This window comes from Pogona vitticeps, chromosome 3, assembly GCF_051106095.1.
Source record: "Pogona vitticeps strain Pit_001003342236 chromosome 3, PviZW2.1, whole genome shotgun sequence".
Taxonomy (NCBI): Eukaryota; Metazoa; Chordata; class Lepidosauria; order Squamata; family Agamidae; genus Pogona; species Pogona vitticeps.
In genome coordinates this window covers 69,097,257-69,124,360 of record NC_135785.1, presented here as the reverse complement: position 1 = coordinate 69,124,360, position 27,104 = coordinate 69,097,257, and the positions used below count along the sequence as shown (strand labels likewise).

The window sequence follows — 27,104 nt, the reverse complement described above, 5'->3', positions numbered from 1 at the left end:
AGCATGTTTCATGAAAAAATTTTTAAGCTGACTGGGACCTGAAAATAATCTATAAAACACCAGGAGGTAGGCTGTGAATATATATAGAAAGCACAATATTATGAGGGATGGTCAGTTTTTCATGTTGTAACCCAGAATATCCTTTGTTTGAGCTTTGTCATGGATGTTATGACCTCGACTCCAGCATTTTCTGGTTACAACCTTGAAATTAGTTTAAATTTATTGCTCACCCAGAGTATTTAATACAATGCTGTTACAGTTTGACTTGTGGCTACTTATATAGCTGACTGAAAACAACTCCTACCCTTCTCTCCATCTACTCCCATGCTTAGCTTAACTACCTTCTTTCTTCTTGGGAGTGTTTGGGGAGTTTTATAAGGACGAAGGCAAATGTCAACAGTGTAAAGTTACTTTAATAAAAACTGACCAAGATTGAGTTTCTTCCTTGGCAGCTTGCCACCAGGAATCCCTTTGTTTGTGCTGTAAAATTTCCTGTGACAAATAGGGCTCCTTTTGTTATTTTGTGATCTTTGACTGAGCACAGTTTAATTAAAAGGCGAAGAGAGTGGAATACAGGCACAGGACTTTGCTGAAACCATTTGTAAAATAATGTAAGATTTGTGAATTGAAGCTGTAGTTATCTGACATGGAAACAGCCCCAAGAAGGACAGAACATCTGCATTTGAATTATTTCAAGTTGTGGACCATTATTTATTTCCACAAAATGGTAGCCTGAAGGATGTGTCTAATACAGACTGTGCAAAGAATCAAGAAGAAATAGCTGTGCTTCTGTGCTAGGTCCAGGGACAGGAAAAGTTACCATTTACACAACTCCCAAAATGCCTATGGAATATGTATGATAGAGGATTCTGGGAGTTGCAGTAAAAAAAAAAGTTACCCTTTGTCTTCTCTGGCCAGACCATCATGATGGTGGCAATCTTGAGCACATGTAAAGGTTGTGCTTTTAAACAAATCCATTAGATTTCCATTTAGAAGAGACCCTTTGACTTAATGGTTTCAGAATTCCAGTCTATCTGTGCCTCTGATCAAATACCATTTCTAGGAATTATATTATAAACAGAAATATATATATTTCTCCAGGAGAAAGAATATATATATATAAATAAATATATATATAAAAGGGCTCTAGGAGAAAGAACCAAAATGGGATATCATATTGAAAATTAAAACACAGTAAAAATGATTAAGCAAAATGTAAAAACTGTAATATAGTTGTAATAAAGAATGGAAGTATTTGGCTCCACCAAATGCTAACTTTGTTCCAACTATGTGAACATAAAATAACAAGGAACTAAAAAAAAATGTGAAGCCTTAAAAACCATGGTCAAAATGTCTTTTCAGTTTTAAAAAAAATCTTATTCTGACTGAGAAAAAGAGGACTTCCATGATTATATTTTGTCTCTGGGTGGCATCCAGCGGTGGGCTTCCACAGATGGAACATTGGATTCCAGTTGTACTAGGAGGTCAGTAATTCCCCTGTCCATTGGAAAGGATAGTTCTAAAAGAAAGCTGGATTTAGATTTCTGGAAGATCTTTTTCACACCACCCCCATATGGCAATCTATCTCCAAAATCCACTGCAGTTCCAATATCACCTGAAGTGGGGATTCCTTAATTACCAAAAATGTGTCCCACCACTGAAATTATCCCAGCAGTGGTGGTTTCTGGTGATCTCCCTCTGGTCCTGAAGCCCATAGTTCAAGACACTCTTCATCATATTCAGGTCATTTAAGGCACTCCTTACAGGTCCTTGATGTCTACGTACTTTGGCATTTTAAGGGTTCAAAGTGCTGACATTTGAACAAAAATATTTACAGTGATGCCTCACTTGACGAGGATAATCCGTTCCAGCAAAATTGTTGTAGAATCCTCATCAAGCAAAAATAAAAAACCCATTGACATGCATTGAAAACTGGTTAAATGTGTTCCAATGGGCTAAATACCTAATCGTCCAGCAAAGATCCTCCATAGGGAGGCCATTTTCCAGTGCCTGTAAAGTGAAAAATGCCTCCTAAAAACAGCAGGGAGCAATTTTGCACAGCGGGTGGCCATTTTGAAACCCAACAATCAGCTGTTTACAGATCATCATAATGCGAAGAGTCGGTTCCCAAAGCAGGGAACCAATTGTCATAAAGTGATTTTTGGGCATTGAAACATCGTTTTGTGATCGCAAAAGTGATTGCAAAAACCTCACCATCAAGCGGATTTGTCATTTTATGAGGTAATCGTTAAGCGAGGCACCACTGTATTGACAATTACTGTAGCAAAAGAAGGAAGTGACATAGAAGAAGATGGACAGCTGAAGTCCTTGTAAGACTCAAAAGCTCTCCTAGAAACTGAAGTCACTGAATATGTCCACTTAACCAAGCAGCTATTCTTCTTACAGTCATAGAAGGGGATGATAGTACACTGTGTATTAGAACTGTCTTTTTTCTAGAAATTTCTTGCTGTATCTTTTAGGTAGCTACAATGAGTCTTCATTATCTTTAGGACTCTGTGTGAGGGAATGTGAGACAGAAGACTGAATTTTTTTGTTCAGGCTATAAGTGGATAAGTCAAAGAAGTGCTATTTTTCTATGCCCCAATTCTGTTTACTACGTTCTTTAAATTTTGTTAATGCATGTTGCTGGTTAATGCAGAATGGTTCCATGGAACAACAGGAGCTGTGTGAGAAGCAGAGAAAACAGGTCTTGGGAATGGAAGTGGAAAGAAGGAACAAAGCTGGTTGGTATATCTATGAAGATTCTCAGTCATCCAGGTGATGTTATCTGGAAGTTGAGTCATGACAACTGGACTTCTTTCTTATTAGTTTCAAATGTTTCGCTACTCATCCTCAGACTGAAGAAGCCACTTGGATGAGGCTTTCATGAGAGGGTGGAGATTTGTAACAGGATTTTCAGATCTCTTTGACAAATAGGCTAAATGTTCCAAGGACTATCTTAAATACCACATATAGCAGTTGCAAACCACTACAACGCAGAGTGCAGTATGTTTTTAATGGTATATTGCTAATCACCTGAAATGTCCATTTGTTTGTGCAAAATGGAATTTAACATAGCAGACATGCATGCAGCATCTCAGCCTGAAAGCCCCAAGTGTTTTCTTCCTTGCAGCTGCCTAAAACAAGAGTGCCCAAAGCAGGTTGGGTACAGCACTGTTTTCATTTTACCCGCCGTCACTGTTGACTTGCCAAACCAACATCGTTTTTGAAGTATTTATTTTGTCTGGGTCATGTTTTGACAAGGTTCTTCTCCCCCCCCCACACACACACACTTCCCTGTGTTTGGCCCGGGCAACTAATGACCTCCTCTCCCTTCTAGACATTTCTCTAAAACATTTTTTTCAGTAATTCCATCTTGTATGCTCCACACAACAAACAAAATATTTCTTGTTTTTTCTATGGCATGAGGGGAAAGAAACAGTGAAAACCATTGTTGTAACCTCACAATGTAATGCTGCTAATGCAAACTACAAGGAAGATGACAGGCCTCCTAACTGATACATAAGCAGATATATCATGCATAGTTACTGAATGAATACAAAGCCATAATTCTCCTGAAGGGGGATGTTTCTGGTGTTTTGAACAGGAGGTAGACAGCCTGAATGTCTGGTAATATAAACCATTCATTTTCTTTTCTGTTTCCAGGACCAAAGGCTGTAAGAGCTTCCACACTATTGGCTACAGTAAATATACATACATGCTATAAAGATGAATGAGTCCTCTGGTTAGTTACACATTTCAGGAGTTGCGCCTTAATTCTCATTTTACTATTTTACTATCCTCATGAATTTTAAGACATAGAAAAGCTTGTGCTTAATGTTGGGAAGTCCTGAGAACATGCATTCCTTATGAACATACTGACTTAGCTGCAGGGAGAAAAACCACAATATAAGGGTTCAATACAGAACTGAATTGTTTTTTCCTTATGTGGATTTCATTACTTGGCAGTAAAAAGCCTGGAGAATCCTACACATAGATCATCATGGTAAAAATTACCCACAAACGTGTTTGCTTTCATTGCCATTCTAGTGATCAAACAGATACAGATGTGTGTTTTACACAAAGCTGTTCTGTGAACTAAAAATTCTGATTGGCCACAATGGCCAGAACACCTTTAGGCCAACAAATCTTAATTTTTCGAAGGCTGAAAAAGAATGATTTCTAGTTTTCCCATTTGTCTTCATACTGCATGAGTGCTTTATGGTGAAGATTTGACAGGAATAAATTTTTGTTGGCTCTCCAATCTGTTATTACAGTGGCAAGTCAATTATATATTCCTCTTGCCTTTTTTGTAATTTCTCTCTTTTCTTTTCTGTAGATATACTCAACACAATATGCAATCATGCGTGCAAAGCTCTGACATTCAGAAGTAACAGTTCATGCCTGAACTACATATCCAGTAGCAGACCTAGGTCTGATCAACCTAGCCAACAATATGGTGGCTAGACTGGTTGATATGATCTGTGGCAGAGAAAAATGGTTTGGGAACAAGGTTCCCTCTAAGCAAGGTGCACACCTCTGCCTCCCTCCGCACAGCTCTCTTCCCCTTCCATGTAGCAATCTTGTTAGGTTCTGCTCACAATGGAACCCTGCGTGCGGGGGGGGGGCATGGAGGCACATGCACATACAGGAGCAAAGTCATGTGTGTGAACATTAGAGGGTACGTTGGCAGGGAGGCAACTAATTGCCAACTGCTTTTTCTATGCATCCTATCTTTGAGCCATTATGGTTTGGTTCTGTATGACTTTGCTTCTTGTTGCTGGACAACAGAGCCAAGGAGAGGAACTGTAGGATGAAAAGTGGTGGGTTAGGGGTTGTTTATGAAAAAGAAATGAAAGAAATATTGATTTATAGGAAAGTTACCAAACATTACAGATCCTTCTTCATCTTCCACATGCATCTTTGTTTTGACCTAATTATCATGGCAAGATATGGTTCCTCCATCTTTGGCCATCCTTTAAAGCTACTGCTATTTTGAGCACTTCATTGTTGCCTACGGTAGATCCTCAATTCACAATGGCTCACCCTGGGACCCCCTGCTTTTTCAGTCTTCTAAATAGTAGACAATACCTCACGGTAACATCCAGTACTTGTAAATTACCACTGACTCAGAAACATGCTGACTCAATTGGCAGCATTAAGCTGCATGCCCACTGCAACTTTGCCTTTCTTTGCCTTTGCACCAGAGAAGAGGAAATGTATTGCAAAGAATGTTACATCAACAAAAGGTTAAGAAAATTGGTATATTGCCTATATTTTGAGGAATGTGCTTATTTTCAGAAACTAACCCCCAACAGGTAACATTGCACGTATAGGAAACAGGTTTGATTTATGATGGCTTGCTTTGCACCTGCCATCCTGGAACCAATTACATTGGACACCTGTGGGTTGGCTTTACTCATAGGCATTGGTATGCCAGGGTTACCGATGCCACAATCTTGCTGGTTAGGAAGGAATTCATCTCCCATGTAGCCTTACTAGAGATTATGAACTCTCCCTCCCTCCTTCTTTTATATGCTTCCTTAGAATTTCTGCATAATACTTGAGGCAGAAAACGTACTATAAAACATGAATTCATAATGCAGTATTTAAATCATCACCACATTTCTATTTATAGAGGAAAAAATTCATATTCACTGATAACATTTTCCGATTTCTTTTACATCTATCCTGCATTAAAATCCAGATACCCTAGACTGCCAGAAAGATGAACAAGTGGATCCTAGAGCAAAACAAGCCTGAACTATCTCTGGAGGCAAAATTGATGAAAGAGATTCGCTGGAAAAGACAGTAATACTGGGAAAGGGCGAAAGCAGCAGGACAAGAGGAAGACTAAAAATGGGATGGATTGATTTCCTAAAGGAAGCCACAGGCTTGAGTTTACAAGACCTGAGCAGAGCTGTTGAGGACAGGACATTTTGAAGATCACTCATTCATGAATGAGGTTGCTGTATGCTGGAGGCAACTTGACAGCACATAACAACAATACATTAAAATAAATAAATACCCATCTGTTCTGTTAAGCCATTGAAATCATTTTATATGTATTTATTGTATATATTTCTCTCTAATATACTTTTAACAATAGTCAGTTGAACGGGGATTTTTATTAGGAATGAGTCACATTGCATTATAAAATTAAATAACACTTTCTCATACATAGCTCTGCATGTTAAGTTAACCAGCACAATATTTTTACTTTTGCTTTAAGAAACAAGCAAGCAGTTGTTCAATACTGAGCAGTACTCTTGCATACCTACTGGGGTCAGGAAATGAGAAACAAGATTGAGTATTCAGTCACAAGTTTTGAAACATTACTAAGCTGGCAGAAGTTACTTATCCAACCTGGAATGTGTCCAAAATGCAGATTAACACCACTGTTCCTGTGAGACATGGCATAAGGTCTGCCATTTTTTTCCATTCCCTTTCCACCCATAACCATAAGCAGTTGTGAAGTTTTCCATTTGAGCAAAGGCAGCGTGTTTTCTTGTGCCGCTAAATTGCCACATCATTGGCTTGATCTGTTTTCAGAAGCATGAGCATGGCCACATACTGGTCTAACACTTCCAGCCAACAGCAACCATCCAAGTATCTGAACCCTGTTAATCTTCACATCAAAATTTGGAATCACAGAGCAATTTCACAAAAACCGTTGGTAGGAAATGCCTTAGCACAGAAGACAGATATTGTGATCCTCTGGTTTTGATGTAAAGTGTAGGAAACATGGCAGCAGAAAAAGCTTTTGTCCTTAGGGATCTGATTCTGGTTCCTTGTTATTGATCCCACCAGTTTGTAAATGAAACTGTTAGATTATAAAATCAACACAAAATGTCTTTGTGTGTCTCTTTGAATTGTGAGGAAATGAATTGGCACAGAATAGGGACATCTGCCAAGATAAGAACGCACCACTACATCAGAGTTCATCCCACAGTTTGGAAGTCTTTATTTATAAAGCCCTGAATAACCTTATAAATTCAGGATTCATTCCCCCCCCCGAGAATTCAGAAGGAAATATTCCCTATGACAAAAAAATTATTTATTTGTTTGTATTTAATTTATTTATATCCCGCCTATCTGGTCGGATCAGGACCACTCTGGGCAACCCAGATCCCCATATCATAATTTACCAGGATAGAAATCCACTTTGTCAGTGGAAACAAGAGCACACCTCCCTTTTTCCTATAAAAAATGATATAACATGAGCTGGGAACTCTTGGGTCCCCTATTTACAAGCATTTTCTCTTTCTCAAATAAGCATATGGAAGGGAATAAAGAAGGAGATTATGTGAATGGTTGGTCTGCAGGACTGGATGTGTGCACAGGATCCTTAGGTCCTAACATTGCATCATTTGTATAGTGGTAAGCAGACAGAGCCTACGCTTGCTTGCTTGCTTGCTTGCTTGCTTGCTTGCTTGCTTGCTTGCTTGCTTGCTTGCTTTATTTATTTATTTATTTATTTATTTATTTATTTATTTATTTATTTATTTATTTATTTATACCCTGCCCATCTAGGCCCAAGTCTATTCTGTGTGGCTAACAGTAAAAATTGCATAAATATGCTATAATAAAACAGAGAACAACAATAGTAATATCATTCAAGATGGGGAAAATAATTCCGCCACATACGATGTATGAACTGGGGCATAATAGATGCAAAGTGTTCTGTGGAAGATATGTCTGAAATCCATAGATCTAAGGATACTCGGAGTTATTTGGTAAGCTCTGTCTAAGAAAGATGAACTGAGGAGGAGGCAATGCTGCAATCTATAATATTACAGTTTATGAGAAAAGAAGATGCTATGTGTGTGACATTCACATATTTATGAAGGGCTCTCATGTAGAAAATGGAGCAAGCTTGTTTCCCTTTAAGTACTGCAAGGGCTCTCATGCAGAAGATGGAACAAGCTTGTTTTCTCTCAGTCCAGAAAGCAAGACCAAATCAATACATTCATATCACACTAGAGGATATCTGAACTCACCATGAGGACAACCTTCCAGATGGTAAGAGCTGCTCAACAGTGGAATGCACTGCCTTAGATGGTACTAGAGTCTCCATTCTTAGAGGTTTCTAGCAAAGGGATTGTGACCATCAGTCAGCAATGCTTTAGTTATTGATTCCTGCATTGGCAGGGGAGTAGGTGGAATTACCCTTGAAGTTCCTCCAATATCACACCTCCATGCTTTGCCTTGCCTAGGTTTTCTCCCTCTCTTTCTCAGTCCAGTCTAACTTTATGTTCAATATAATTCATGTTAGGCTTGGATCTGGAACAAAATCCCTCAAGAATAATGAATTCACTGTGTGGCCCCAGAATGTGCATGTTGTGCATTTTTCTTTAGCTATGGATTTCTGGACTACAGCTTTCTGTAGGCTCTTGCTTAGAGCTTTCAATTCAGATCAATGCATTACATCTTTTTGTTGAAACCGTATACCTGTTGCTATACCAAAAGTCCAAGAAAGTGAATGGCATGTGGAACGAAATTTTTTACTTAGTTTTGGATTAGGAGGGCCTCAAATCATATATTCCAATAAAGAAAAGTGTCAGTGCAAAACAAGATAAAGTCTTCACCTGACAATTTAAATTGAAATTCTGTGGGAAGTAATACACTAAGATACAATGTCTAAAGCTGAAAGTAAAGTGAACGGATTTGGGGTGACAGGGAGAGGAGTGCTTTCCATTTAATGTTAAGGTAGAAAGAATTGTGGCAAATGTGCTAAAAATTAGGAGTAATATTTTGCTGGGAAATGAACGTTATATGGGAATGTTTTACTTGCCAGATGCTGTGTTCAATCAAGGCAGCCCACATAGAAAAGCCTTTTATTTTTCCAAGAAGAGGTTAGTGGTTAGGTTTCTATCCCGGATCGGCAAACTAAATGTTACAGCAGGCAGGATAACAGCTAGTGTTTAATTTACAGATGACCCAATCGATCAGCTCCCTGTGCAAGGTTAAACATGATCAATTGGTGTTCCAGGGTCTATAGCAACCAAACAGTATTAAGGTCACACCCTCTACAAATCATTAAGGTCATTCCTTGTTTCTTTTAAACATCAACTGAATGTAATTTGCTTTTTGTAAACACACATGGATTTATAATTAAATGTCTATGACTAAATAATTTATATGCAAAAGAAACAGTGTGTATGAGTGACTAAATGCAAGTGATAAAAGTTTTAATGGACAAAGGACAGAGACACACTTTCAAAGGAGGAGTTTTAAGAAGGGAAGGAGATGGAGAGAAAAGACATTGGGGGAGGTGGGAAGAACCAGCAGAAGATTCCATTTTCACCACTACCTATTACTGTGGTTTCCATATGTTCTTGGACTGCAACTCCCAGAAATCCTGATCAGCACACATAGTGGCTAAGGCTTCTGGGAGTTTTGGTCAAAGAATGTCTGGAGATCCAAGCTTGGGAACCTATCTGGAAGTTTTTGACTGTTGCTAGAATATCATTGGCAAATATCTGGAAATCTAACAATTATCAGGACAATAAGACTGGCTGACAATAGTATGGCCCATATTTATATGTACCAGAAATATATGAAAAGCTGTGGTTTTGGCCCAACCTTCAAAATATATGCCATATACGTATGCATTCATGGTGCTTATTTTGAAAATTCAAGCAAAATACAAAGATTAGTCATATATATAATCATACTTTCCACTGTGTGAAATATTCACTGTTCAGTGATGTTAATTTGAATTTGGACTTAGACATACATAGAGTAGACCCATTAAGTTAATGAGATTTAAATGAGTCATTACTACTTTGAGTTCCACTTGTTTCAATCTGTCTCCTGTAAGTATAACTAAGACTTAATCCAACCTGCTGCTTCATTTGCTCTCTTTCTCTCATTCAAATAATTCCTATTACTTTCTGCAAAATAATAACACGTCCAAATGTGTTATCTTCCATCACAGCAATAATATGTTCATGGCTTGATCCTTGATTGACTGGGGTCACTCCTCACCATTTCCAATCCCATTTTCCTAGTTAGCCTTCACAGATAACATCATATAGCCAAATCTGATTGGCCGTGCAATGTTGTGACATCATCCTTAATTAGGCACTTATCTAGGAAGATTAAAAAGGGATAAGGATGGCATGGAGCTCCTTACCAAGGAAATTACTTTCCCTTCCACCAGCAATCAGATCTTTTTGTTCAGTCAGGCCTTTGGCAGTTAAGCAGAATGGGATTTTTAGAATTTTTGGACTACAATTCCACAGGTTTCCAGTCTTCCTGAAAGACAGGCCTCTTATAGACACCAATATATGGTTCACTTGAGATAAAGGCTTCAGCTGGAAGACTTTGAGGCTGTGTTAGGCCTGGCTCTGCTTCTGCCTAGCATCCTGTTTAATAAAAAAAAAAACCTCCCTGATAGCACTGAAGCAGAAAGTGGGTGAATCCAAGCCTAGCTCAGACCCAGAGCAATCCAGTTGAGGCCCCTCACTGAGATCAGCCACATTTAGGCAGAATGTGCCTCCCACCCCACCAGCTATAATGGGATTTCGCCATGGCAGATTGGTGAGAAGTTCATTTCAGTGTGTTTTAGAATAATTTGCAGAACTTCACACATTTCTTGGGATAGAATGAACATAAAATTTAAAAAGTTTGAATGCAAGCATAATTAAACTGACAGATTTTCTGATCCTCAGTATGTGCTTAGGATCATTTCCTCTGGAGCAAGTTGGAGACCTAGCATGTGGTGAGCAATCAAATGTACTTACACATAGTAAAATAGTTCAATTAACTATACAAGGTATACCCCTGTCTTTCTATGAGTTGCTTACTGGAGCACAAATAATATATTTCATTGTTAAAATATACAGTGAGTATGCTATTAACAAATTGAACTGACACATTTTCACTCTCCTGGCCCCTGACCCACAGCAAGAAATTTTATTTAGTCAACAACTTTGGTTAGTAAGGTAGAGGGGTGCACCATTTGCATTTTGTATATTGCCAAGTGAAAAGAAAACTTCATAGGAAGGCAGGCATGCCATTGCCTTTTTTGGTCATCTCTTAACATCACAGTGAAAAGATGGATTTGCCAGGGGAGGCTGTGTAAAGGAGAGGAAGAACAATTGCTCGCATCTTCAGTAAAACTCTTTCTTTCAGTGGGAGGAAGCAAGCAAAGTCCATTTTAAATCCTGTACATTTATTACACAATTCAAGGTTTGCATTGTAAAAGTCAAGGGTATCCCTCCTCCCACTCCAACACACTTCAAGGAAGCTGTAGCTTTACAAACAGGTGGCTGCTAGGACAAAGCCTCCCTAAAAGGGATAGAGAAGTTTGCATTTCCCTACAAAATTATCATTTTCCCCTCCTGAGACCGGAAAATATGTAATGTAATGTAATGTAATGTAATGTAATGTATGTATGTATGTATGTATGTATGTATGTATGTATGTATGTATGTATGTATGTATGTATGTATGTATGTATGTATGTATGTATGTATTTGAAAAATTTGGGGTAAATGCTGAAAAATAGACAAATGTCTATTTGGGTAACGAGGGAGCTTCTAACCTGATGCAGAACTTGGAGGGTTCATGCTTGTTGTTGGGGTTTGGAGAAATGGAATAGAAATAAGGCAGACAATTTTGCACTTCCATTTGCACTGTTGTAGGATTTGTAGGAATGACTGTTGAAGCTGCTGAAATCAGAAACTGGCTTTTAAGGCTTCCGAAATCAAGACTGTTCCTTGGAACGGTGATATGCTGGAGCATGGATCACTGCATCTAAATAAAGTTACTTTTTGGAAAGAATAAAACTCAGTAGTTCTTCTCTTGAACAATCACAATCACTATATTCTTGTTGTCATGCTTTGAAACACAATATTGAGTGAAGCAAATGGTATGAATGGTGTGGAGGCATTTCTTGTATTTTAATAGAGAAATTTGTGGTCAAGCAATATATATTTATTCCAAGCATGAGAGCAGAAAATCTAGGATAGTCAGTTTTGCTCTCTTGATGCATAATTTGATGTATGCCCTAAACTCCACTGCAGCCATTTCCTATGACCTTCAAAGCTCCTTGCAAAAGGAGGGATAGTGAAGTAATTCTGATTCCAGTATATATTGTTAAAAATGGAAGGCACATGCCAACAATGTGAAATCTAGATGTGACAGTGAAAGTTAGTCTTTGTGCCATTAAAAAAAATATAAGTTCAGTATTGCTTGTGCTTTGAATTACCTCCAGAGCTTTGGCAGCTATTACATACCCGCTCATGCCCAGTTCTAAAAAATGAAAAATTATCTTTGGAGGCCGCCACAGAATGCAGTGCTTGTGCCAGAGAGTGGAGGGGAAGAGTGGCTGGGGAAGAGAAAAAGTAAACGTGGAACAAAAAAGGAGAAAAATGAATTAGTATAAAATATTTGTATCTACACTACTGTACCATTTTAAGTGTGACTGTCATAAATGCGTCTCAATAAACATGCACAGAATGGCAGGCTTACTCCTCAAAATGACTGAGGGTCACCTGAATGGACACCTGGCCAGATGAAGCTGTGCAGAATCTAAACCCCTCCCAGTTTTGAGATGATGGAAATTACTTAAGACTACTTTAATCTTGGCCTAACTGTGTGCTGGTATAGTGCCTGTTCCTCTGAGATGGAAGAGGTTTGGATTGGGAGCCATTCAGCTGTTACCTCATCCAGTCTCTCCGTTTTTGCTCTTCTGCCTACAAATCTCAGCCAGCAGGGCAGTTCTGCCAGCACACCCATCTTGAGCTATTAGCAAATGTTAAACTTGTTTGTGAAACACCAATCCTATTCATGGGTAAACAGACAAGAAGACAATATTGTCAGCCCGCCCTCAAGACGCTGCATACACCCACCCATAAAACAAAATTGCATGCCGAATGCAATCTGAAGCTGTATGTAACTGAGGCATTTTGCTCTGACAAAACATTGACTGAGGGTAGGCATTGCCAGGTCAGTAGTATTCTCTTCTCTGAGATTTTTGGGGGGCAAACCCTCAGAGCAGTTCTTTGTGATGTCAGAGTGATGACTTTTCTATTTCAGCTATATAAAATGCCTTTGATTTAAATATGACCTTCCGATAGGAACACTGGACCTGGACTGTTGTTGGATTACAAGTCACAACAGCCCAGCTGATGCTGAAAGGATAATGAGAATTGCTGCCTGGCCTCATTTTTGGAGCCACATGTTCCCTGTCTTTGTCCTAAAATAATCTTCTGTCCACTTGACAACTTTATATGACATAAAAAAATTGTAGTACAGTAGTTTGTCTTCCTCAAACTTCATGCTAAGGCTGTTTTGTGGTTTTCAAAATAAAAGCTAGGAATGTAGAAACCTGAGAATATCTGCAATTTGCCTGCAAACAATTTCATGATCTGACTTGGATTTTAGTCTGGCCCTCTCTTTCTCCCTTTGAATTAATTCTTTAATGTTGCCATTCCCATTACCCCATCTCTGAATATCTAATAAGGACAACTAAAGGTCACCAGAGGGCAGTCATTTTTCATCACTACATCCAATGTGCATCTGGAAGTTGAGTCATGGCAACTGGACTTCTTTCTTATAAGGTTAAAACATTTCGCTACTCATCCAAGTAGCTTCTTCAGACTGAAGCCTATTCAGACTAGGGGGAAGTGAAACCAAGGTGGAGGATATATCAGGGGGTCTCCTGCCAACTCTCCTCAGACTGAAGAAGCTGTTTGAATGAGTAGTGAAACATTTCAACCTAATAAGAAAGAAGTCCAGTTGCCACGACTCTAATTCCAGATTACCTTACCTGGATGACTGAGAATCTTCACAGATACCCAATGTGTAGTTAGCATTTTCCCCCACAATCAAACATTCTTAAAACCATATTTTGGAAAAAAAAGTGTGTGGCACCTTTAATACTAATAGATTTATTAAAGTCTGAGCTTTTGTGAATTATGGTGCACTTCCTCAGAGACATGTAGTACAATCGTTAGACCACTTTTTGCATTCACAGTGTACCTTGGTGTGAGGCAGAGATGAGATTGAAATGGGATATGGAAAGTGACCGTTCGAAAATTAACACTATAATGAAATTTCAGAGCATTGACTACATCAACATCCTGGTGAAAGGTACCTAATTAGCCAATTTTAAGCATCTTATTATGGTATGACATTATAAAGTGGGATATACAGCTGCAGTCTGTGTTCATACTTAGAAATTTATAAGCAGAGGAAAATTCTCACGCAACAATCTGGATGTCACCCCAAGATGAATTTGGGAGCATGAAGGGGATCAAAAACTCCCCACATATTCCATGTACAAGCACACTTTCATCTGTATAATTCCTGCCAAAACTAAGTTCCACTGAGATAATTGTTTTGCTAGTTTGAGGAGGGAAAACCAAATAAGCCAGCTATATTAGAAGGAGTTGAGATATTTGTGTAGAAAAGATTCTTCAATACTAAGAATTCTCTCCTTTCAATATAACAAAAACAGAATTACAAGCTTTGGATGGCAGGTCAAATTCCACTGAATATTGTGGAACTTTTGTTTTGCTGATCTGCTAAAAGGTACTTGAAACCAGTATGCTTCAGTTTACCAAATAAACAGGGAAGAATAAAATATTAGTTACATTTAAGATATTCCTGGCAATATACAAGTTGCTTTTCTTGGAATGCTTTAAAATTCTTTGACTGCCTCCAGAATTCTCCATTAATCTTGGGCGTATGTAAAGTTGTGTGAATCTATGGACAATGAATTTTAGCCCTGGCCAAATGGGGGTTGGAGTTGGTTTGGTACTCAGCATAAATGTAAGCCTCGGCCTAACCTGGAAAAAAAATTATAAGCTTATGCTGAGTGTAGAAGTTCGCACAATCTTTCCTGATGTGCCAGTTCCTAAAAACCAGGGATTTCAAAAATTAGAAACCTACTCTTTCTTTTTATATCTTTCTTTCCTGACATACTTGTAATGGCTCTAGTTTTTGTATGGCTGTTTGGTCATTGATAGTGGTAAACAACAGAGAGTTGACAAATGTGAGCATTTTGAGGCATCTTAAGGCTACCCACTCCCATAAAGCAAGTATGGGCAAATTATCAGATTTGGAAAGCCATAGCAGAGCCCCTTCCTCAACCAATCAGTGCCTGCCATGCTGCAGAATGTGCCACTGTTGTTACAGAGGTTTAGGACTGATGATTTTGCAAAAATCTGGAACTATGGTGCAGGTGGGTGTTGAAGTGTCCTCCTACACAATACAGCTTGGTGTCTGGAAGTCAGGAAATGATGTTTCCTGTTTGAAACAAGGAAACAACCCCTATTGTAAAGGGAAGCAAGAAATGAGAATGTCGCTTTGGCAATGATGGCAGTATTACCATAGCATTTTGACCGGTGAAGTATAGAGGATCTCTCAGAGGTGCTGATTTTTATTTATTTATTTATTTTTGTGAACAACACCCATGTTTCAGGCACATGATTTTGGCCATGTTGGCAGAATAACAAGGCCCCTTTAAAGATATCTTTGGGGAAGAAGAATGTATGTAGCCATTGGGTTGTGCCATGGTCCCCACCAGAAAGGTTATTATTGGATCTTGTTGGTACTTGTATTGTGAAAGGTCAGCTCCTCAATTGGAATCACAAACAACTTCTCTGCTCCCCCATTTGAGTCCATCGAGTGCAGGAAACTTGGAATCTCCATATAAGACAGGGTTTGTTGTGTGAATAACAAATATTTGGACACTTTAAGGTTCTCATGACACAACTGGCAGCTATTCTGAATGAGCTTGGTGCTAGTTTTGATTAGATCTGGTCTCGCACACACAATGTTGAACCTTCTCTGCCTCCGTTTCCCTCTATATCTTTGTTGCAGATCACTGTCATCTGAGTGGAAAAAAATGTTAAAGAAAACCTATTCTAAATGTTCTCAAAAACAGCCTTTGGGTAAAAATTGAAATCCTGACAAGGGAGCTTAACATCCTCTAAACATTTTAACTGGAATCCCATCTGTCCTTACCTGCTTTGTAGAAATGGTGTCAAAAAACCCCACTTTGTAATAGAAGCATGCAGAGATTACAGCCCGGTGTGTACGTGGAAGGTACTTTATATATGAATGACATGAAAGGTCCTCTGCAACCTTTAGAACAGATAATGTTATAAAGTGTGAGGTAGTCATTCTGTGCACTTCCACCCCATTATTTTCATCTTCAAGGTGCCTTGTGTATAATATTTGTAAAAGGGCAGTAAAACACCAGGCTGGCTTAGCACTATCAAGGCCTGCTGCAGAATATTTTTCACCTTTTTGTTTTTGATGTATTTCTTACAGCTTGGATAAGTAGAGAAGGATTAATCAGATGCGTTCTACATGCTTTTAAAACATTTTAAAAGCTTTTTGGATTTAAACTGAGAGAACAGCCACGTAACTTGCCATGAAAGGTGAAGCCATTGCTTCATTATAGCACTGTGTTAGAAGACTCCCACCCATCCAATTTCAAGACAAATTGCTTCCTTTAGCGATTGCTCATTCAATGGAAGTTTGCGGCTAGATAAAAGCACATCAGAAATTACCAATCAGAGCAGTCAAATACAAACCATTGTTCCCTAGCTCAGTCTCTAGGAGAAATTACCTGATTTTCAGGTACATTGAGAACATTGCCTTGATTTGTGCTTGAATCATAGTTTGATGGTGTGGTTGAAAGCATGGTCCTTCTGAGAGGCCCAAGTCCCTCCACCTAATGAGCCAGGCTGTGAAAGAGAATGACTAAAGAAAACTGACATCACAAAATGTTGGACATTCATAGGATGCAACAGAGGTGAAGCACATATTTGCAAGGTCATGGGGTATTATCCAAAGTCCTAAACAGGAATATAGTGTGTTGAAATAAATGAGATTGTGAAAGCTTTGGCTAGGTTCCAAAGAAGCCCATGTGGGCTTGCAAACATGCTTTTGTATGTACAGGAACACTGCTTGCCCAGATAAGTCACTGATCGGGGGTGGGGTGGGGTGAGAGTGTCAAAATTCCCTTGCATATAGAGAACACTCCACATACCAATCTGGTTTTCTACTTTTGTTCCTAAAGTTCACCAGAGTCTCCCTTTTTCAAAATGTCTCCTCCTCATTCTGCTTAATACTAAACAAAGGGAGAACAGGGGAAAGGGAGGAGGAGGAGGAGGAGGAGGAGGAGGAGGAGGAGGAGGAGGAGGAGAAGGAGAAGAAGAAGAAGAAGAAGAAGAAGAAGAAGAAGAAGAAGAAGAAGAAGAAGAAGAAGAATGCAATTAATGTTGGTGTAACTGTATACGATTTCGTTACTTGGTGGCTCAACCTATGGTATGTTGACCTTGGATCTCATAAAACATCCCTTTGCAGAAAAAGAGTCCAAATGAGCGTTTGAACATGAGCATTGGTGGTTTTAATAAAAACACAGCTTTTCATTTAAATTTATTGGAAATATCCTTTGCAAATTTTTACTAGTTAAAGAAGATGTGGCAGTGGGGAGGGGGCGAAGGTTGTGGAGTCCTTCCAGTGCTTAGTACTTTCCAGGACTTTCTTTTCTTTTAAAGGCTGGGTAATTATGTATTCTCTAACTAACGGATGACTAACAGTGGCCTAAAAAGAAAGAAAGGCAGGCCCTGGAGGACATTCAAAACACTGAGATGATCAAAGCCTAGAATAAATGACATCATGAAGAGAGTAAATTTGGCAAGAACCTCTGCTATCCAAAGGAGATGCAGGGCCACTTCATATGTGACTGAGATGCCGACTGTAGGAAGCCTGCCATTCTAATTCAACAAAACATTGAAGTTCGGCTGGCACTGCGCACTCCTTGCAATGTTTGGACAAGCATCTTGCGCCCTTGTCCAATGATCAGTTTCACTGATGTACCTGGCTAAGGATCTGACATTTGTGCTAGGAAATTCCTGGTTCGAACCTCATCCACACCCTGGCAAAATAAGATAAACCTCAGAATAGTCCTAGAAAATGTAAGTATTGTAAAAGAATAAACGCCCCTTACAAAATTCCCTGTAGGTTTTTATAAAGGCTCTGTCAAAGGGTATGGAAAAGCCGTTATTGCACTCTTCTTCATGCTTCTTTTTAGCAGAAAGCCTGCCTGGAGAGAAGGGTCTTTTGTTTGCTGGTGGAAGGATAGCAAAGATGGGGCAGCTTGCCCTCTTGTAGGAGGGAGTTCCAGAGTCTGGGAACTGGTGGCAGAGATAAACTGAACCCAAGAGAGTTTGCATATCAGTGTTGTCACAGTTGTTCTGTCATTGGTGGGATACACTGATCATATGTCTGCGTATGCCAGCGGCAATTTCAATGTCAATGGAAGCTTTTCATTTCTGCATGTGATAACAAGGGATGTGGCTAGGGACAGAAGGATTTAAAACAGAGCTTTACAAGCAAATTTTTGATCTATCCTTCCCAGAATGAGAGAGCAAATTTCTCACGAGAAACTGTCCATACAGGGGTAGAGAGTTCGCACAACAGCCGGGGACCAGGATATCTTAGGGATGGAGTCTTTTCTGACAAATCTGTTTGAGATCTCAAGTTATTTGGAGGCTTTCTTTATTGCCTATGCATCCGCAGCTGGTGGAGAAAAGAGATTGAAGGCCCTTTTAATTATGGTGCTCAAACTATGGGAGAGTCTCTCAGGAGAGGATCTTTTAGCCCCCTACTCACTAATTTAATGTATGAGCCTGCTTGAGTGTTAAGATCATCAGGGGAGGCCTTTCTCTCAGTCCCATCACCTTCACATGTACATTTGGTGGGGACATGGGAAAAGGCCTTCTCTGTAGCTGTTCCCAGACTCTGGAACTCCCTCCCACATTTTTTTTAAAAAAATATTATGCCTTTTTGCTTTGATGTTTTTTTGGTATTGATTTTGTTTACCATTTTTAGTGTAGTATTTGATTTATTTTTAATATTTGTATACTTACTGTTTTCAAGTTTTAAATATTGTCTTAATAATCTTAGTCACCTTGGGTTCTTTTTAAAGAGAATGTTTCGATTGCTGGCAAGGCATTGCCTTTGTCCGGCGTAAGCGACCCTTGCTGTACACCCGGGATAGAGCGAGGCTGCGTTGAGCCTCATGAGATGTTGTGCAAGGGGTGGGAAAGCCATGGTTCTTTAAAGGGCTTTCCCCCTCGCACTGCCCTCCTTCTTTTTTGGGCTGCTGAAAGGAGAAGATCGTGCTGCCTGGCTCATCTTTTCTCTGCGTCAGCGCCTCGTGACGGAAGGGAGGGAAGCATTCGGCTCCCTCCCTGGGTTTGGATTCTTCTGCTTGGTTTATTCATTGACAGTTCATCATTTAATCCAGTTGATTGTTAAAAAAGTGTTGTTGTTTTTTTTAAACATTCTGTTTAGGGTGCAGTGGCGGTGCCCGTGCCGCTGCGCTGCAGCAAGAAAGGCAATTTCGCCTTTAAACTGTTCAGAGCTTTAATCATATTTGAGGGATGGCAAGGAGAATTATTTGGATAGTTTGAGGAAAGAAGTTTATTAAAGTTAATAATAAAGGGAAAAAGATGTAGGGGGGAAATTAGAAGGAAAGCACAAGGGGGCTGATCGGCGGGTGTCCTTTAACCCGTTGTTGTTAGTCCACAGCTTGATTGTTTTTGCTCATTTTGTTTTATTGTTTTCTTTCTCCCCTGCACCAATTCTAGTCTGTTAGCCTTTAGGCTTTGGCTCCCTCACCTGTAATTTTTGCCTTTGTGCTATTTTCTCTTTGCGCCAGCTTGTTTGGTTGCCATTTTGGGTTTAAATTTTGTACGTGAATTTAACGGCTGCGAGCCCCTAGCACTGGTTTGTGAGGTTCGTCTACTGTTTTTGGTGCTACTATAAAATAAAATCATCATCATCATCATCAAAATAAAAATAAAATAAAATAAATAGATATTGGAAGGACAAGCCGATCTGATTAGAATTTATTACAAGGGTAGAGTAGAAGGAGTAAGGGAAATTAAGAAGGATTAATATGTAAGTCAAAATAATAATAGTACCAATAGTAAATAAATAATAAAGAATAAATATTTATTAATTTGATATATATTAAAAATATTAATAGAAACAATAAGAATATTACTTTAGGCTAAATTGTTTTTCAGTTGATTAATAATTACATAATTCTGAGTTCATTATTATTTAGTGGACGAGTGCTAATTACTGCTACAACTAAATAGCCAATTTCTGGAGTTTATTCACTTGAGCTTATATTTCACTTCATTGGTTTTTAAAATTGAAATTTAATAACAATTAGTGGATTGGGAATTGAATATATTTATTATTATTATTTAAAGTTATCAAAGTGCTTTGTGCAGTTTATATTAGGAACAGCTGTTTGTTTGCTCGTGGATTAATAGCACCTGGTAGATGCAGAGTTGCAGGCATCAACTGGGCTGCCAGCTGAGTAGTTCTGTGGTTTAGGTCTTTGGCTGTACATTCAGGCCTGGCTTCACGGCCCTGATAAGTAATTGTTTTTGGTGGTGACTTTTCTTAGCTTGCTGTCACCAGTAGCAATATGGCCTCGAAAAAGCGGCACGGGAACAAAAAAGGTAAGCAACCTACAAAGAAAAGACAGGTACCCCAGGTGTCACCACCTCAATTCTCCTCAACTGAGGAATCGTGGCCTATATGGCAGGAGCTGTGACAGAAGATTTCGGCTTTGGCGGCACAAAGGATGGCTGAGCAATCGCCCCTACCTAGCAAGTCCATCAGCCAGGGAGTTGAAGGGCCTTAAGAAAGCTAGACTGAGATCCATGGCAAAAGATCTAATGGATAGGTTTAATTCCCTAGAGTCTGCCCAGGTTACGGAGTCTGTGGCCACGCGTGATGCAGATGAGGCATCAGGACAGTCAAAGACACATAGCATCGAGAAACATCATGCGTCTATGCCACTTGTGACTGAGCCTTCATTTATTTCTCCAGAAGGGTTTGAAGAAGTGAAGGAAGCTGGGCACAGCATTCCTCAACATGTTGAGGACCCTAGCGTAGCCACAACATCCTTGGGTGAGTCGGCCTTTGTACAAGGCATACAGACACTGTTAGCTGCTTGGCCTTGGGCTGACAGTATTCCACTATGCTGCAACACAAACACACCCCACACATCCATAAACATGGTGTTACCTAGCATGGTTTTGCCTTACACCAGCCCATACTTTAGTGCCTGTGGCTTACCATATGTAGCCACACCCCCATAGGTGCAAGCTGAGAACATGTTTGGTTCAGAATATTGGCCTTACCCAGCTGTTCCCAATGCTGGCTATAATTCAGTTCCCCTCGGGGCACTGCCTTATGGGGATTATACTATGCCTCTAGAAGATCATTTAACTCCTACAATACAGGAAAAGATTTGAGAGGAAAATCCATTGACATATTTGATCTTCTGAATAGAAAGATTGACAAGAAAGAGCTGAACAAGGAAGATGAGCGGGGGAAAGAGAAACTCTGAAGGAAGAAGCCAGATAGGACCTGGGCCAATTGGCTTCCAGGATTTCTCATTTATGCAGGTGTAGTGGTGAAGGCCCAACCATGGAGGGCTCAAGCCCTCTTTCAATACATTGACATCATTTATAGGGCATACACAGACTTTGCCAGCCAGGCTTGGCTGTTGTACGATCAGGCATTCCGTATGAGGAGTGCCATTCAGCCAAACCTACGCTGAGACAAGCTGCAGCCAGGTCTGTGGCTTCAGCATATGACCCCTGCTAGGCCAAACATGGGGGAAAGGTTTGATAGCGGGCATCTAAATAGGAAAATGGCCATCACTACAGTTCCCCGCCCTGGTGCAGGGCAGGGGGTTCAACCCCACCTGTTCTGCTTTCAATACAACATTAAAGGACTATGCACCAAAACGTAGTGCAGGTTTAGGCACAAGTGCCTTACTTGTGTGGGGCAACACCCAAATATACACTGTTTTAGATCCAATGCTCACCGCCAAGACAAAAATAGTGGGAGCTCAAAGAAACCCAATAGCAGGGGTGGTAACCCTGGAAAAGGGTCCCAGCCCAATTAAAACTGAGGCTTTAGAAGGTTGGTTGAGGCTTTACCTTCGTAGGGCTGATGCCATCTATTTACTGGAAGGTTTTAAGTGTGGATTCAGGATTCCAGCCATGGGTGAACAAATTGCGTTCATTGCACATAATCTTAAGTCAGTAGACCAACTCTACTGGGTCTACTGACATATCCAAAATAAGTCAGTATTTGTTCTTTCTGTTTTTGTTTTTTGTATGGTGAGTTTAAATTTAAAAAAAGATTGATAAAGAAGTAAAGAAGGGCTGAGTCCTGGGTCCTTTCTCTTCATTGCCCACTGAGAACCTATGCATCTCTCCATTGGGCATAGTCCCTAAGAAGACTCAGGGAGAATACCGGCTGATTCATCACCTATCCTTCCCAGAGGGGAAGTCAGTTAATTATGCCGTCCCTGAGGAACTGTGCATAGTTAGATACACGTCATCTGAATATGGTTAGGAAGTGTGGTCTGGGGGCTGAACTGGCAAAGGTAGGCATTAAATTGGCATTTTTGATTTTGCCAGTCCATCCCCTTGATTTTAACTTGTTAGGCTTTCAGTTTGGAGGCTCCTTTTTATATAGACAGGGCTCTACCCATGGGCTGCACCACCTTTGAGAAATTTAGTACTTTTTTAGTGGAAAATTAGGCAAAGGGTGTGTTGTAATTCCACAGCCCATTACCTGCATGAGTTCCTTTTCTGTGGGAAAAGGAACTCAGGTAACTGTAGATTCATATTAAATGAATTTCAAACAATGATAAGTGAACTGGAATTGCCCCAGCTGAAGAAAAAATGAAGGGGCCATCCACATCACTAACTTTTCTGGACATAGAACTTGACACAGTCCAGAAAACATCAAGGCTACCCCAGAATAAATTGGTGGACCTCAGATGCAGGATAGATGGGCTGATGCTTAAAAGGAAAGCATCACTCAAAGAACTATAAGAGATAGTGGGGCATTTAAACTTTGCTTGCAGAGTAGTAGCGCCAGGAAGGGCATTTATCAGGAGGCTATGTACAGCCATGGGGAGGGGGTCTTAGTCAACCTACCCATAGGACTAGGATAACTCGCAGTATGAAGGAAGATCTCATGGTCTGGAGACAATTTCTCAATAGATTTAATGGGATCTCCTTTTGGCGAGTTGATAGGTGGTTGCGAGCAGACTTTCAGGTGAATTCTGATGCGGCTGGATCCTTAGGATTCGGCATCTATTTTAGAGATCGGTGATGTTCAGGCACCTGGCCTGGTTCTTTGCATCGGGATGGCATCACAAGAGAGCTAACTTTTTTGGAGTTTTTTCCAATTGTTAGTGCCCTCTGGCTTTGGACTGAAGAATGGTCAAATTCAATCATCCGCTTCTGGTGTGACAACTTGGTGGTTGTTTATATCATAAACAACCTTACATTGCAATTTGTAATTGCAATGTAATGAGACTAGTTAGGGCTTTCACATTGTGGGTCTTGCAATTTAATGTATTGGTGCATGCCCGCCACGTTCCAGGCATTGACTAGAATAGCTGACGCTCTATTGCATCAACAGATGGAGCTGTTCAGAGAGCTAGCCCCAGAAGCCAGGGAGCTGCCAGAATTTCTTCCTTCAGAGATCTGGCAGATTGGCGTAAAGAAGCGTCCAAAGCAATAGGTTTGGCCCTGGCACCCAGGACGAGAAAGGGTTACCTGGCCGTAAGTATAGAGTTTCAGAATTTCAGGAGGTCAATAGGGCTGGAGTTGGTTTGGCCGGCTCCAGTTGAGCATCTTCAACAGCTCATGGTACACCTTAATAGGAAAGGGCTGGCTCCGGATACCATTCAAGGTAAGCTATCGGCTCTGGCCTTTTACTCTAAAGTAAATGGTCATAAGGACTTTTCAGGATATTTCAGGATTAGAAAAATGCTAGTGGGATGGTCTAAGGAGAGGGGCAGAGTGAGGGACACACGAGTCCCCATCTCTCCTCTTCTAGAGCGTATATGTGAGCAATGGGTGCCCCTGTGCAGGGATGAGTATGAAAGGGTTCTGTTGAATGCAGCTTCCCTATTAGCACTCTTCGGGGCCCTTAGGATTAGCGAATTAGTTGCTGGAGGTAAGGCTGACGAATCTAGGTTAGCCTTACGATGGCAGGATGTTAGACTATTGAACGATAGGGTGGATTTCATTTAGACGACCTAAGGCCAATCAAATGAGTAAAGGAAGGAAATTAGTGCTGGGACAATGCAGCATTGCTTGCATATGCCCAGTTCATGCCGTAAAAGCATATGTTGCTAGGTGGGGGCAAGAAGTAGGATATTTCTTCCAACATACTGATCAGTCACCTTTGACTAAGTATCAGTTTTGGAAACTGACTAACTTATCCTTAAACGGGGTAGGTGTATCAGTCCTAAAGTTTGGTACTCATTCATTTAGAATAGGTGCAGCATCCACTGCAGTGATCCTGGGTTACAGCCAAGAGGAGATTAAACAGTTAGGCCAATGGTCTTCTGCACGTTATAGAAGATACATCAGGTCCTTACCTAATGTGTAGTTAGGGTCATGTCTTATATCTTTGCAAGGTCCCCTTGGATCCAGACGGTGTTGGCAGATAGTGATAGTTGGCCATAGCTATGGCCACTGGGCAGAGCACCATGCTGCCACATCCCCGTGGGGGAGCAATTTGGGGCTAGGGGCCCAAGCACATATCATCTGGAAAGGGTTGAAACGTATGCAGTGGATTCAGCTTTCCAGAATGACAGCATTCGGCCAGTCTCCACCAGATGTGCTCGTTGTCCGTCTTGGAGGTAATGATTTGCCTGGAAGATCGGGTAAGGCTTTGATCCTGGACATTCTATGTGACCTTAAGTGGCTGAGTGCCAGGTATCCCAGGATGCGGATCTTATTGTCCAATATTATTCCTCGGTCAGCCTGGCAAGGTTGTGTGAGGCTGTTAACAAGGCTCAGAGGAGCGTTAACAGAGAAATATGTAGAGGCATCTGCATCTGCAGCCTCAAATCGGTGATCAGTCACCACAGGATCCAAGTTTCAAAACCCGAATTGTTTAGAAGTGATGGTGTCCACCTGTCAGATGCAGGTTTGGACATATTTTTGGAAGACATCAAAGGGGGCCTGCTTCTCAAGCGGCTCTGTGGCGAGCATGAGACATAGCATGGCTAGTCCCTATGCTGTGGCGGGTAGTGCAGAAATAACAGGTATTTTCAGTGTGTCCCAATTGTAATATCAGGTAAGTCAACAGCGTCTCCCACTTCCCAGCACTGCAGATAGTGCGATTACAGTGTCTGTGGCGGGAGGATGCGCTGGGCCACTTCTGGACCAACAGTCATTAGCTTGAGGTCTGGGGGTGTTTACTAGTGGTTGGCCGGGTTCCTGGTTTTTGGAGACCGTGAGAACTTGGGTCCGGGGACTCGCCCATTTTATTGACCAAGGGGTGTTGGCATACCTTGCCTTTCACCTGTTTCTGCACTACTGCAGGCCCCCTCTCTTTTGGCAATTGGATTGCTATTATCTTAATTGATGTTATCAATAAAGTGGCCCATATTTAACCCACATCTTTCTCTTACGTCTTTATTCCGGAGTTGGGACAGCAAAGGTGAGATAAAATACATACATACATACATACATACATACATACATACATACATACATACATACATACATACATACATACATACATACATACATACATACATACATACATACATACATTTAAATGCACTCTTGCAATCTTTTTCCTTCCCTCGACATTTTTAAATTCACAGCTTGTGATGATATTCTTTTTGCTTCGCTTTCTGTGGATGCTATCTTGTTATTATTATTGAGAACTTTTATTTATTCATTTTATCACATTTGTTTCAGATTTGTTGGGATGTGTGTACGAAAGCTGTTTTGTGATTTATGAAAGTTAGGGAATGAATTGAGCTTTTTTGACTGACAGTGCCTATTGGCTGTTGAACACCGTGTATGTTTGCGAGTCTTTGGGCACTAATTTGATGTGACTTTACAATGAAGAATTATGTTGGAGGAAAGGATTTGCATAAGATCATTGGCCCACCACTGTGGTTAGAGGCAGACCGTTTGTGTGAGCAGCTTCTAGCAAAATCTTAGCCTGTCCAATAACATGGGAACCACTTTGAAGTCCCATTATTACCAACAGAATTTTAATGTAAAATTCCAGGACAGCAATTGGCTGGAGTTCATATTTCTGTGAAATAAAAATATCAAAATTTAAAGCCTCCAATTTCTCCTCTCCCCCCTCCCCAATTCATGTCACACACAAAAAAACATTCACATGCACAGCAAGCCTTTTCTACTGTGCATATATTTTTTTCCTACATAAGCTTTATGATGTGATTTCTGTACCTCTCATGTCACAGTTTAGGACCTGCCAATATGTTCTTCAACACATTTAATTAGACTTCACAGCAATTATCTCTTCAACATGTTTGTAGTATTGTACAAAGCTGAAAGTGTAGCGTGTTCAGACAAACTCAAACTAAACAAGTAAACTGAATAGTTTCGGCTCAATTATCATGTCATTAAGGCCTATGTAGACATGATGGCAACAGATCTATTTCTGTAAATTCTGGATTACTCCAGCGATATAGACAGTGAGGCAGAACCCAATTTTAATAGCAAATGTGGGTGTGTTTGTGCCTAGATGAAATGGAAGTACTGAACCTCGCCCTTGCCCTCATTTTACCTCCCTATAGTACGTCCCTGGATATTATTTTACCTCAGGCATACTCTAACATTAGTAGTGAACCAATTCGAAGTAAAAGGCTTTGGAGCAGGGAGCATAAGGGAGGAAGAAACAAAGGCTGTAGGAAGTTCATAGTGAACACAGGAAGTGTTCAACATCACCAACATATGTGCCAAATTCAGTCTTTACATGGGGGACCCAACCTCATAATGTGGGTTGGACAAGCTCTGTTGACAGCTTTGTGCCAATCTGCAGAGCATGTGATACATGGGGAAAATAAGAGTTTTATGTAACAACTCCTCCCATGAATTAATTGAATGTAAGAAGGTTGTGTGACTTTCTTCCATGCATATCTTCTTTTGGAGAAAACAGTGCTGCCTTTGAAGGGGTGCTGGAGACACTCTTCTGTTTGAGGGTGTCCTCCACTTGAAGAATCAGATGGCAGAAGATAA

The 27,104-nt window shown here is 40.3% G+C and overlaps 1 long non-coding RNA gene across 1 annotated transcript; it reads left to right on the top strand.

The window, feature by feature from the left end:
- Window positions 1-1,165: 1,165 nt before the first annotated feature.
- Window positions 1,166-19,807, top strand: LOC140705498 (uncharacterized). Its single transcript, XR_012084892.2, has 3 exons — window positions 1,166-1,484; window positions 2,660-3,745; window positions 5,708-19,807. It is a non-coding gene; the product is annotated as an uncharacterized LOC140705498 (long non-coding RNA).
- Window positions 19,808-27,104: the final 7,297 nt, after the last annotated feature.